Consider the following 12,332-nt stretch of genomic DNA (forward strand, 5'->3'; position numbering starts at 1 on the left):
CTCACTCAGGCTGGGAGGAGGGAGGGGTACAGAATGCGGGGCAAGCCTGTGTTGGCAGAGTCTGGCGTGACGTTGCACCAGTCTGAAGTGTGCTGTGTGTTCTCCCGGGGAAGTTGTCTCTGGATCACAGGACCCTGGCAGTGGCGGGCTGCACAGTTTCCTGGGAGGGGAGGTGTGGATAATGACCTGTGCTTACACACAGGCTTCTTGGTGGCTGCAGCAGCATCCTTAGCGTCTCATGCCCGTCTCTGGGGTCCACTCTGATAGCCGCGGTCACGCCCATCTCTGGAGCTCGTTTAGGCGGTGCTCTTAATCCCCTCTCCTAGCACACCATGAAACAAAGATGCAAGAAAAAGTCTCTTGCCTCTTCAGCAGGTCCAGACATTTTCCTGGACACCCTCCTGGCTACCTGTGGTGCACTAGCCCCCTTCAGGCTGTGTTCACACAGCCAACCCCAGTCCTCTCCCTGGGATCTGACCTCCAAAGACTGAGCCTTAGCTCCCTGCCCCCACATGCCTTGGCAGGTGAGCAGACAAGCCTCTCAGGCTGGTGAGTGCTGCTTGGCACTGACCCTCTGTGTGGGAATCTCTCCGCTTTGCTCTCTGCACCCCTGTTGCTGAGCTGTCCTCCGTGGCTCCGAAGCTTCACTCTGCTGCCTGCAGTCTCCACCAGTGAAGGGACTTCCTAATGTGTAGAAATTTTTCCTCCTTCAGAGCTCCCTCCCAGTGGTGCAGGTCCCATCCCTATTCTTTTGTCTCTGTTTTTTCTTTTTTTCTTTTGCACTATGCAGGTAAGTGGGGAATTTCTTGCCTTTTAGGAGGTCTGAGCTCTTCTGCCGGCATTCAGTAAGTGTTCTGTAGGAGTTGTTCCACATGTAGATGTATTTCTGATGTATTTGTGGCGAGGAGGGTGATCTCCACGTCTTACTCTTCCACCATCTTGAAGGTCTCTCCCTAGTTAAGTTTTGTGAGTGTAACTTCCAAAAAGTCATTTAAAGATTTAAAAGTTTAAATGCAATTACTGTTTTACTCAAAAGACAAAATTATCATCTTGACAAATATGACCATTGAGGAACATATCTGAGGATTTATTACAACATATATATATTTCTTTTACTTTCTCTATAACTTGTACTACTTCAAAATTTTGTTTGGTTTATTTTTACATGCCTGCTTTTATTAGAGACCACTATGAATTTGCTGTAAACATATTTTTCTTTTCATTTTGTATTGTTAATCAATTCTTGCATTGATTATGTGTGAATCAAACAATATGTGAATCCTAAGGTCATGATACATCATGAAATTAATTAACTTGAATTTCATGTATTTGCACAATATTGCTTACATAATTTTGTTGTCATGTTGTTGTTGTTGGAACATATCAAGTATTATTTTTGCCCATTGCAGAAGCACGGTTATTACTCACACTTAGCTAGTTTGATAGTGTTCATTGAATAGCTTAAGATTTTCCTAAAATCACTAAAATGAGATAATTCATACTGTTATGACTATTGTGGTAATATTACCAAATGTTTGTCAGTTTTATCAAAGGCATGACTATTGCTGATTATAATATTTTTCCACACAATATTCTCTGTTTGCAGTAATATTTTAAACAGGCAGAACAAGGAACAATGTTTAGAATAAAATGTGCAAATGCCAAGCATATGAGTTCTGCTGCATTAGAAAGGTTCACTAAGCTTGTTATCATTTTTAACCAACTGTTGAGGCATTACCAGAAATGGTCAAATTGTCAAAACAGATCCACATGAGTCACATGTTTTCCCCAACACGAATATGCTAATAATGATTAGAGAATGATACAAACGACTAAGAAACAGCCACAGATTCGTCATCAGTCTCTGGAAGTTCCAGATTTCCACAAGTTTCTTTTAGCACTCTGGGATGTAGTTTTATTTCAAAGTGACAAATGACAACTGTATGTAGTACAGATTAACACAAGGAAGTCACTTAGGTTTGGGTTCTTTTGGGTTTTTATACTGTGATTGTCATGTAGCTAGAGGACCTATGGGACCTGCCTGCACCAATTATTTGATAATATCCATTGTTAATCAAGCTTCATCCCATAAATCCAAATCCCTGCTTCATTTACAGTAATCAATCAAGTTAGAAAAGAACTTAGAGAAGATCCCAAATGGCCCTTAGCATGTTTACAAAGACCTCTTGTTGGGGGTTCAAAAGTGGGGTTCCTAAGGATGTAGAAAGGAAATTAGAGACTCACTATTAGCTATTGTCTTCCTAGTTGCCATGTAGGAAGTCAATGGAGGAAACTGAATCTCATTTCTTAAAAGGAGAGAGAAATTCCAATTTTTATGTGAAATTTCCTATGCATAATAGTGGGTGAAATGTTGTATAGGATTTAGCCCATAGGCTGCCAGATTGTTTCTTCTACTATAGATATAGTGAAGTCTTTCTTCCTCTCTTACTGTTTTCCTGAATCAGACAGAACTTTGGATTTGCTCACTGAAGAGCATCGTGGCACCATAGTTTTAGCAATTTAATTATGATGTTTGTCTTCCATTAAAAGAAAGCAGACAAATTGGATAAAATAAGAGGAAGATATGTTATTCTGTATAATAGGAATACCAAAGGCAAGGTAATTTGTAGATTGGTTGATTAAGCTGCCCAGCAACTGAGCTTCTCTCCTTGCTCTTCCCTTTATTTCATGATGTTCCCAAGGTTCCTTCCTCATAGAATGGCAAATAATAGCAAAAAACAAAAAAACAAAAATCATCACTGGGCTATGAACCCCTTTAAGAGTGAGATAAAACTTTAGGAAGCACTCAGCAGCCTTTCTCTCATACCTCAATGACCAGAATTTTCAAATATGTCCCTGCCTCAGCCAATCACTTGGTGAAAAGATTAAACCTACCACAACTAATTTTGAGCAATAAAGATAGGAAGGTGGGCTTTTGAAGCTACCAAGGAACATTGCTTCTACAGAAAAACATGGCCCCTTGCCAGGTCTACTGAGTCAAGAATAAGAAAAGAACGACAGGCAACATCTATCTCATTTCCGCCTTACATCAATTTAAATTAATATAACCTATACAAAGCTACTTTCTTGTCCAGTCCCACAAAATTGCTGTCTGATTTACTCATTTTAAGACCTGTGTCTTTCTTTTCTTAAGTTGCCATCATGTTACAATATGTCATCAAATAATTGTCCTGAATAAATTAGAACAAATTTCCTCTCTATATCTTCATATGTCACAGCAATTTTTTTGGAATAGGATGGATGTCTTGACATTTACCAACATTAAGTTTGCCAATGTATTAATACTTTCAAATTATATGATGGTACAGAATGTGTTGGTATCCTCTGTAGCCTTTGGCACAGTATTATAAATAGAAGGAATTTGACATATATTAATTGATTGATTTAAATATCAAATTGTTAATAGTCGAAATAGGTTCATTGTTTACATCTGATGTGTCCCTTCAAAACTAGTTTCATATAAAGCCTAATACTATAAAATTCTTTTATTTTTGCCTCTACTGGAAATTTACACCTTTTCTGAATACTTCTTTTTGGAATGTAGTCTCCATTGCTGCTATTTTCCTACATTGCACTCTTTACAACCCCTAAGATAAAAACCAAAATTACAATATTAGGACATGACTATTATTTAGAAAAAAAAATTAATATGTGTTTGCACTATATCATTCACAGTATACATTTATTCTTCAATAAGATGTTTTAAATATGTATGCTTCCTAATATGGATGTGTATATGCAGTGGTATCTTCAGAGTTTTTGTTGTCATTTGTATATTTCTACAAATAATACCACAAATAAAAAATGCATAATGCACAGCATAAATCACTAAGAATATAACATTTCAGAATGCTTAAATTAGAGCACAATTTTTTCCTAGAGGAAAATTAAAGTTTCTTTAAAGTTTTTTTTGAGGTAGGGGAGAAAATATTATAAAGAGAAAATTGTCATTTGTAATTTTGTTTTCTCCACAATCTTAAGCAGTTTCTATGAGTAAGTTAGGAACCTTCATGGAAGAAGGAGGTCTTTTGCAATACACTAGAAATTATTTGGAATATCTTAAGAAGCACAAGCATACAGTCATGTTGAGACAATCCCAAGTATTATTTCCACTCTTTTATCAAAGACAGATAAATGTAACAGAATAGGTCTGACATTCACTGTGCACTAGCTGTCAGTTATTTTTCTATGTGCATTTCACATACTAATGCTTTTGATCCCCACAACAAACCTAGAGAGGAATTTCATCAATGCCCATATTTTACCTGTGAAGTCACAGAAGCATAGTAAAGTTTAAACATATCACTTATGATCAGGTCTTATACCTGGTAATAGTTGGAACCAACACCTCCTCAGAGCTATACAGGGCTTTTATATGAATTAGAATTCAAAAAGCATCTCTTCTTCTGTGAAAGTGATTGTGAGTATAATATTAATTTCTTAATAAAATGTATATTAATGGTAAATTTTTGGCATATAAATTATAATAATAAAATTATTAAACATAAAACAAAATGAAATATAATCAAATTAATTAAGAATTCAAAGCCAACATGGTATATATTTTTAATCAAATAATTATACACCTTCTGATATCAGAAATGAAATTTACTGTGGAAATTTCAGTGTATTTTCCTTACTCAGTAATTTTCTTTTCTATAGAAACTATTGTTAGATTTTGCAGACTTTTTTGTGGCAGTAAACCTTAATTAGCTTTTTTTTAAAGACAATTTTTAGAGCAAATTTAGGTTTATTTCAAAATTAAGAGGGAGATACAGAGATTTCCCATATACCCCCTACTGCCAGACATACATAGCCTGCCCCGTTTCAAAATTATTCACCAAAATGGTACATTTTTTGAATAGGATGAATCCACACTGACATATTATTATCACCCAAAGTCCATGCTTTACTTTATGATTCACTCTTGGTGTTGTACATTCTTTGGGTTTAGACACACCTTTAATGATATATATTCATGATTATAGTATCACATAGAATATTTTTACTGCCCTAAACATCCTCTGTGCTTTGCCTATTCATCTCTCCACCCCCTCTACACTGATATTTTTACTGTCTCCATAGTTTTGCCTTTTACAGAATGTTATAGAGTTGGAATCATACAGCATGTAGCTTTTTCAGATTGTCTTCTTACACTTATAAATATGCAAAGTTACTCCATGTCTTGGTGGCTTGATAGCTCATTTCCTTTTAGCTCTGAAAAAAATTTCATCATATGGATATATCACAGTTTATTTACTCATTCACCTACTGAAGGACACCTTGTTTGCTTTCCAGTTTTGGTAATTATGAGTAAAGGTATATAAACATTCATGCACGTGTTTTTGTGCGGTGTAAGTTTTCAACATATTTGGGTAAGTACAAAGGAGTGTGATTGCTGCATCTTACAATAAGATTATGTTTAGTTTTGTAAGAAACTACCCAACTGTCTTCCCAAGTGGCTGTACCATTTTGCATTCCTACCAGCAACGTATCAGAATTCCTGTTGCTCTACATCCTTCCCAGTATTTAGTGTTGCCAATGCTGATTCTAATCAACACTGAATTGGGTCATTCTAATAGATATACAGTGGTATTTTATTCTCATTCAATTTTTTGATCTATTCTGAAAATCACTATCTTTTACTTGGTGCCTTTAGACCATTGTCATTCAAAGTGATTATTGATATAGCTGGGTTAATATCTACCATATTTGGTACTGTTTCCATTAGTTGCCCTTGTTCTTTGTTCCTATTTTTGTCTTACAATCTTTTTTTTTTTCTTTTGTGGTTTTAACTGAGCATTTTATATTATTCCATTTTGTCTCTTTTCTTAGCCTATCAGTTACACTTTTTAAAAAATTTATTTTAGTGGTTGGCCTAGAATTTTCAATATACACTTACAATTAATAAAAATCCACTTGGAAATAACACCAGAGCAATTCACGTGTAGCATAATAAAATAGCCCTAATTCCTTCTTCCCCTGCCTTGTATACTTGCTGTTCTTCATTTCAAGTATCTATGATATATAAAATATATACTTAAGAAATGGTAATCAACACATTGTTGCTATTATTTTGAGCAGTCAAGTATCCGTTAGAACAAATAAGAATAAGGAATATAAAAGTTTTAATTTTACCATCATATACTCCTTCTTTGATTCTCTTCCTTTCTTTCTGTAGATATGAGATTCTGAACAATATAATTTTTCTTCTCTCTAGAGAAATTATTTAACATTTCTTGCAAGGCAGGTCTGCTGGCAACAAATTTCCACAATTTTTGTTTGTCTGAGAAATTATTTCTCCTTCACTTTTAAGGACAATTTCACAGGCCTTAATTAGTTTTTAAATGAATTTTCATTATTAGAAGCAATATTTCCCTCATTTGAATATGGCAAATCTAAATATATTCTTTAAAATTATTCAAATCAATATGTGTTCATTGATTGGTATGAGAATAAAATCTAAAAGAGTTAAGTTCTTTAGTTTGTAATACATCAATATAATACTAATAATAAATTTTCAACAGTTAATTTCAATTATAAAATTTTACTTGATGGGAGAAATTCACGATTATTGTAATTTTTCATTCAAAAATTATTGTCAGAATTACTGAAAGGATTCTTTCAGTTAATATATGATGTTGTTGTATATGATAACAAATAAAATGAATTTGATATTTAGTTTTTGATTGTAGACAGGTTGATGATAATCATAGTTAAAATGTCTTCTTTGACAATTAAAAAAAAATTTTAATAAGTGTGGAACTTGCCATCAATGTCAAGAAATTCTGCAAGAGAGGTGCATGTTGCATGTAACTGAGATTTTACAAATAATGACATTGATTCAACTTTTCCATTTTGAATTCAATTATATTTTCAAAATTATGTTGAATAAATAAATAGTTTTGCAATTTATTCCAAAGTTTTATCAGAAACAAAAACTAGTTAGATGTTAAAAGAAAGCAGTGGTGTCTAAATAGATTTTGTGCATTGTTATTTAACAAGGTAAAATAATGCAAAGTTTAAAAATGTATTAAATTTATGGAGAAACTTCTTTTTTACTTCTACTATAATTTTGTTGCTTATTTGCACAATATTTTCATCTAAATTATTTTAGGTCAGGTTCAATTTTTAGAATAGATTACTAAAATATATATAATTTCTTTCGATTTGCTTTATATCCTAAATAATATTCCAGAAAAAGAAATGTTCAATAATCGGAAAATAATTATTTCAGAAATCCAAAATTTTAACAATATTTGCTCACAGCTCTGCATGGCTTTTATTGTATCTTACTTAATCTTTTATCTTAATCTCATAATGTTTAGCTTTTGTTACTTAATAAAATATTTGTTCATTTATCAATTACAATTTGAATTATTCTGGGGAGGGGGTTATCCATGTGAATATTTAACATCATTTAGTATTGATATTTTTCATTTTGCTAAAACTTGCCATAATTTTAGGAAATTTTGCTGTGACTCTGCAAAAAGATAAAAATTCCCACTGATTCTCTTAAAGTTATTTTGGTCAGCCCTCTGGGTACATGTCATTGTCTCACCCCAAACCAAAAGATATTTATTATATTTTCAGCAGCAGCAGAGTAGACTTCTTATTTGTTTCACAGAGTTAGATTCTGTACTGCAGAAAATAGTTACATTTTTCAGGACAAATTTTAATTTGAATATTCATCACTATTATTGATGCACATTTCACTTTATTCATGGATTTTTAGAAAGTGTTCCCATGCCCTAAATAATACTGTGAGGTAGATAAAGTAGCAAACGTCCAAAAATGCTTTCTCCATTTAAACTGATTTGAACTAGTAAATTTCTTACAATGCCCTACTTACATACCTTTTGGGAATTTCTGGTGTTTTGTCTATGAGATTTTATTTTCAACAAGATCATCTAGATGTTTTATTATCATATTATATTGCCAAGTATCTAGAAATGGCAGAGGGTATGGTTAATTTAATTGAATATGAATTATTTTAATCTCATTTTCTCCTGAAATTCAACATTCTTACACAGAAAGATACTAATAAATTTGCATCTTGCACCAACAGTGATAAATGTGCAGTATATTCTGCTGAAATTGATTGTTCTCATTTTTTTTTTTACCTTTATTTCCCGCATTCCATATAATTTCTCCAAAAAGATATTCCAGAATCAGAATTGTTTAATTGTTTTCTTTTCAGATGGCTTTCTGTTTCTGTGATCTTATCCTTTTCATTATTTTTATTTTTTCCCCAGCATCTGGAGAAAATCACATTGTGGCTTAGTACTTTCAGCTTTGATTTGTAGCATTTTAAAATATTGAATACATGTTAACAGTGGTTAGTTTTTTGCTGACATATTTTCCTTAGCAAAGTTTTAAAACTCCAAGCTATAATTATGAAATGTTTCTTTACTTATGCATTTGCCATTTTAATTTATGGAATAGTAAATGATTATGAGCTATTATATAGTGATTCATGTCATAATAAAATAAGACACTTGTCCATACTATTTTGGATTTAGTGTATAAATATCAAATGAAATAAATTGACATATAGAGCAATAAATGTAGTCAGTTTTCCAAACTAATAAGAGTGTAGTTTATTAATTACTAACAATCAGTAAATCAATTAAAAAACAGGTGCTTCCTTAAAATCATGAGTTATTTTAGATGTTTGGGGTCAATGAGATCTTTAAATTATCGAACATATTTTTCCTTTGTAATATGATAAAAATGCTATTATTCTACTTTGTTATGTCATTTTATTTAGTTTTTGGCAAAATTGTCATAATATACTAATTCTGATACAACAGATCCCTGTTTTCTAAAAGTAAACATGTTTATAACAGGTTTGTAAATAATGTCCAATATGCCATCAACATGAGCATGATAAAAATGAAAAAAAGAACTTTTATGTGCACAACATGAACCAACTCATAAGACAACTCCGTTTAGAGCCTGCATTCAACCTTAGGGAGGGTAGCTCCAGGGCAGGAGTCCCAAGGGTATGAAATAATGTTATTTAGATGAAAAGGACATTTATCTTTAATTTCCGACCTATATCTTTTAAGTTTCACATTGTTTTTTCCCTTCCTGGCTTTTGTTTCCTCTATTATCCTGTTTTATTTGGAATTTGATTTCAATTACTGATATAGGTTGAATTGCATTCCCCCCCCCCCAAAAAAAAAAAAGATATGTTGAAGCCCTGAACTCTACTACTTCAGAATGAACTTATTTAGAAATAGGGTCTTTACAGATGAAATTAAGTTAAATGAGTTCATTAGGGTGGACTCGATTCTAATATGACTTTAATAAGTGTAAATTTAGACACAGAGGTGGACATGCCTACCTAGAAAGAAGACGATGCAAAAACATACAGAAAAAAGACAGTAATGCAACTAGAATGATGCCCCTGAAAGCCACGGAGCACCAAAGATGGCGAGCAAATGTCACGTTAGAATTGTCAAGAAAGAATTTTCCTTTAGAGCACAGCCCCGACCACACCTTGAGTTTGGAGTTCTAGACTACAGAACTGAGACAATAGACTTCTGTGGCTTTTAGCCACCCAGTTTTTGATAACTTTTATGGCAGCAGTAGTAAACTAAAACAGGTACTAAATTATATGTGATAGCTCATATGATTTAAGGGAAAGTTACTTTAAAATTAGGATTTTTTTCATGGAATTTCTAAAGACCAGAGGTTTGAAAACCTTCAGGGGTCAGATAAATGTCTAATAATTTAAGTGTTTGGAAAATATCAATTTATAGTAGATCAAAAAATTCTTGCATCTCCAAATTTTGTTCAGCATCCGAATACCAAATTCAAAGACATTTTTTGCACTCTAACATTTCTCATCCTCTCATCTTCCTATACATCTACACCTGAATTGAAAAGTTTCAAGTTCACCCATTTTACATCACAAGGCAAAATTTATGATGGCCATTATCCAACTAACTTTTAATATTTTCCAATAATTATTGAAAACACAAGTGATCCAAAAAATTTTTTCTTTGCTTGAGGATTCATTTATGTGGTTTCCCTATAGTGGATTTGGCTTGATAGAAAGAATTCAAAGATTTTCTCACAAACTTTACCCTCGGTTGTTACTGCAGTGATTATATTATTGCATGCCAAAAGAGATTTTGCAGATGCAATTAAGATTACTATCCAGGTAGACTTAAACTAATCACATGAACACTTTAAAAATGAAGATTTTTTTTCTGGCTGGTAGCAAAAAAGGAAGTCAGAGAGATTCAAAGATTGAGAGGGATTTAATGTGAAAGAGCTGTCCTACTATTGAGAAGGGGTCATGGGATATGGACCTGAGAACAACCTCTAGCTGTTGAACGTGATCCTTGGCCAATAGTCATGAAGAAAACAGAAAATTTATTCTTAATGCCACAAGGAACTAAGTTCTGCCAACAACCTGAATAAGCTTAGAAGCAGACTACCCCCAAAATGCCTCCAGTTAAGAGTTCAGATTGGTTGACATCTTGACTGCAGCCTTACAAGTCATAAGCAGAGAACCTTGTTGAGCCTACCAGGATTTCTGGTTTTCAAAACTCTGACAATATAAATGGGTGTTATTTTAAGCCAGTCAATTTGAAATAATTTGTCAAATTATTCACTTTTATCATATAAAAGTGAAAAGAAATGCACTTAATAGTTATTTCTTTGAAAAAAATTAAATTTAATTTCACTTTTTAAATGATTCTTATCTAAACTAACAATAAGTTATGTGTGAATACTTGTCCATCTGTTATTATTGTTATTAAAATGTTAAAAAATATTACAGCAGATATTCTAGATGCTACATAAGTTTGAACATCTTCTGTAAATACACTGCAATCTCCTCATTCGCAAACCACATTTTACCCCTTTCTTGTTTCCTAAATGTAGCAAGGTATTTAGGTCAATAGATATTGAACAGTAGGTTAAGAATTGACTTGTACAAATATAAATTCTGTTGAGGATAAAGTATGTGTTTTTGTGGGTATATATATATATACACATACATATACATATATATATATATATATCTGTATCTATATGCACATATTTTCTCTCTCTATATATATACACACACACACACACACACATATATATATATATATATACACATATGTATCTCACTGGTAAGGAACTATATGCGGTTTGCTAAGCTCTGAATAAATTAGAAATTTGGGCTTATTTTCAAGTTTTAGCATGTGAAGGTAAAGTAAAACTGAACTGGAAATAAGGATATAAGGAATTACTATTGATTCCGCAACTGATTTGATTTCTAATCTTAAGACAATCATTTAAATATTTTGGACTCTTGTTTGTTCACTGGTAAAACAAAGGAGATGTGTTTTAGTTCCGTGACTATATAATGTTTAGGGTTATAAACAACTGCTCAATCCAATGAATAGTGTGAACCTATAAGAAACAAGTAACTCAAATAGTCATATGGTTCAGGCAGATGCAGTTGTGTTGGTTTGAGTACACTAATTGCTGTAACAAATATGTCCTTAACATGTATAATGGTTCAAACATAGTAGACTTTTATATCTTCCTAATTTAACAGTAAAACCCATATGATTGTGCACAGTGGTAGGCTCTCCTCCATGTGATGATTCAGAGAATCTGTGCCTCCTCCAACTTCAGCATTTGATTGCTAAGGTCACTCTTAGCTGAACCAAGAAAATAACACAGAAGAATGCAATAGGCAGTTTTTATGGGGCAAGGATGTATGGAACATGTCACTTTTGCTCATTTTTTATTAGCTAGAAGTTAAACACTTGGCTATATTTAATATAAAAGGTAGTGAAAAGGTAGTCTTAGTTTATAACCAGGAATAAGGAGAAATGGTGTTTTGATGAAAAACAGGAAGGTTGCATCCAGTCACTCAGTACCAGCTTGCCCCCTTCTTATTTTCTATATTTCATCTTCATGTTCTTCCAGAGGTGAGGAAACACAGTTTGTCATCCAGTTACTAAATCTAACTAAAAGTCAAAATTTCTCTTTGGTGTGATATCTTCTTCATCAATCTGGTTATGGCTCCTTTGATCTAGTGACTTTTGGAATAAATTTATCTTCTCTCCTCACACCATCCTACTCAATATACAATGGTTTTGAAAAGACAGGAAAAAATTGAAAGCCATCTCTCAAAAAAGAAAAATGGAAAATCCAAAGCAATATTATATATCTATCAATTGTAAAAAGATTTTAACATTGAAAAGGCAGTTATTTTGGCAATGGAGGATCTTTGCTAGGAATGTGGATTTTCTCTCTTAGAAGAACTCCTATGCCCATTGTGCTCTGTGGTCCCT

The sequence above is a fragment of the Balaenoptera musculus genome, chromosome 18 (assembly GCF_009873245.2).
Source record: "Balaenoptera musculus isolate JJ_BM4_2016_0621 chromosome 18, mBalMus1.pri.v3, whole genome shotgun sequence".
NCBI lineage: Eukaryota > Metazoa > Chordata > Mammalia > Artiodactyla > Balaenopteridae > Balaenoptera > Balaenoptera musculus.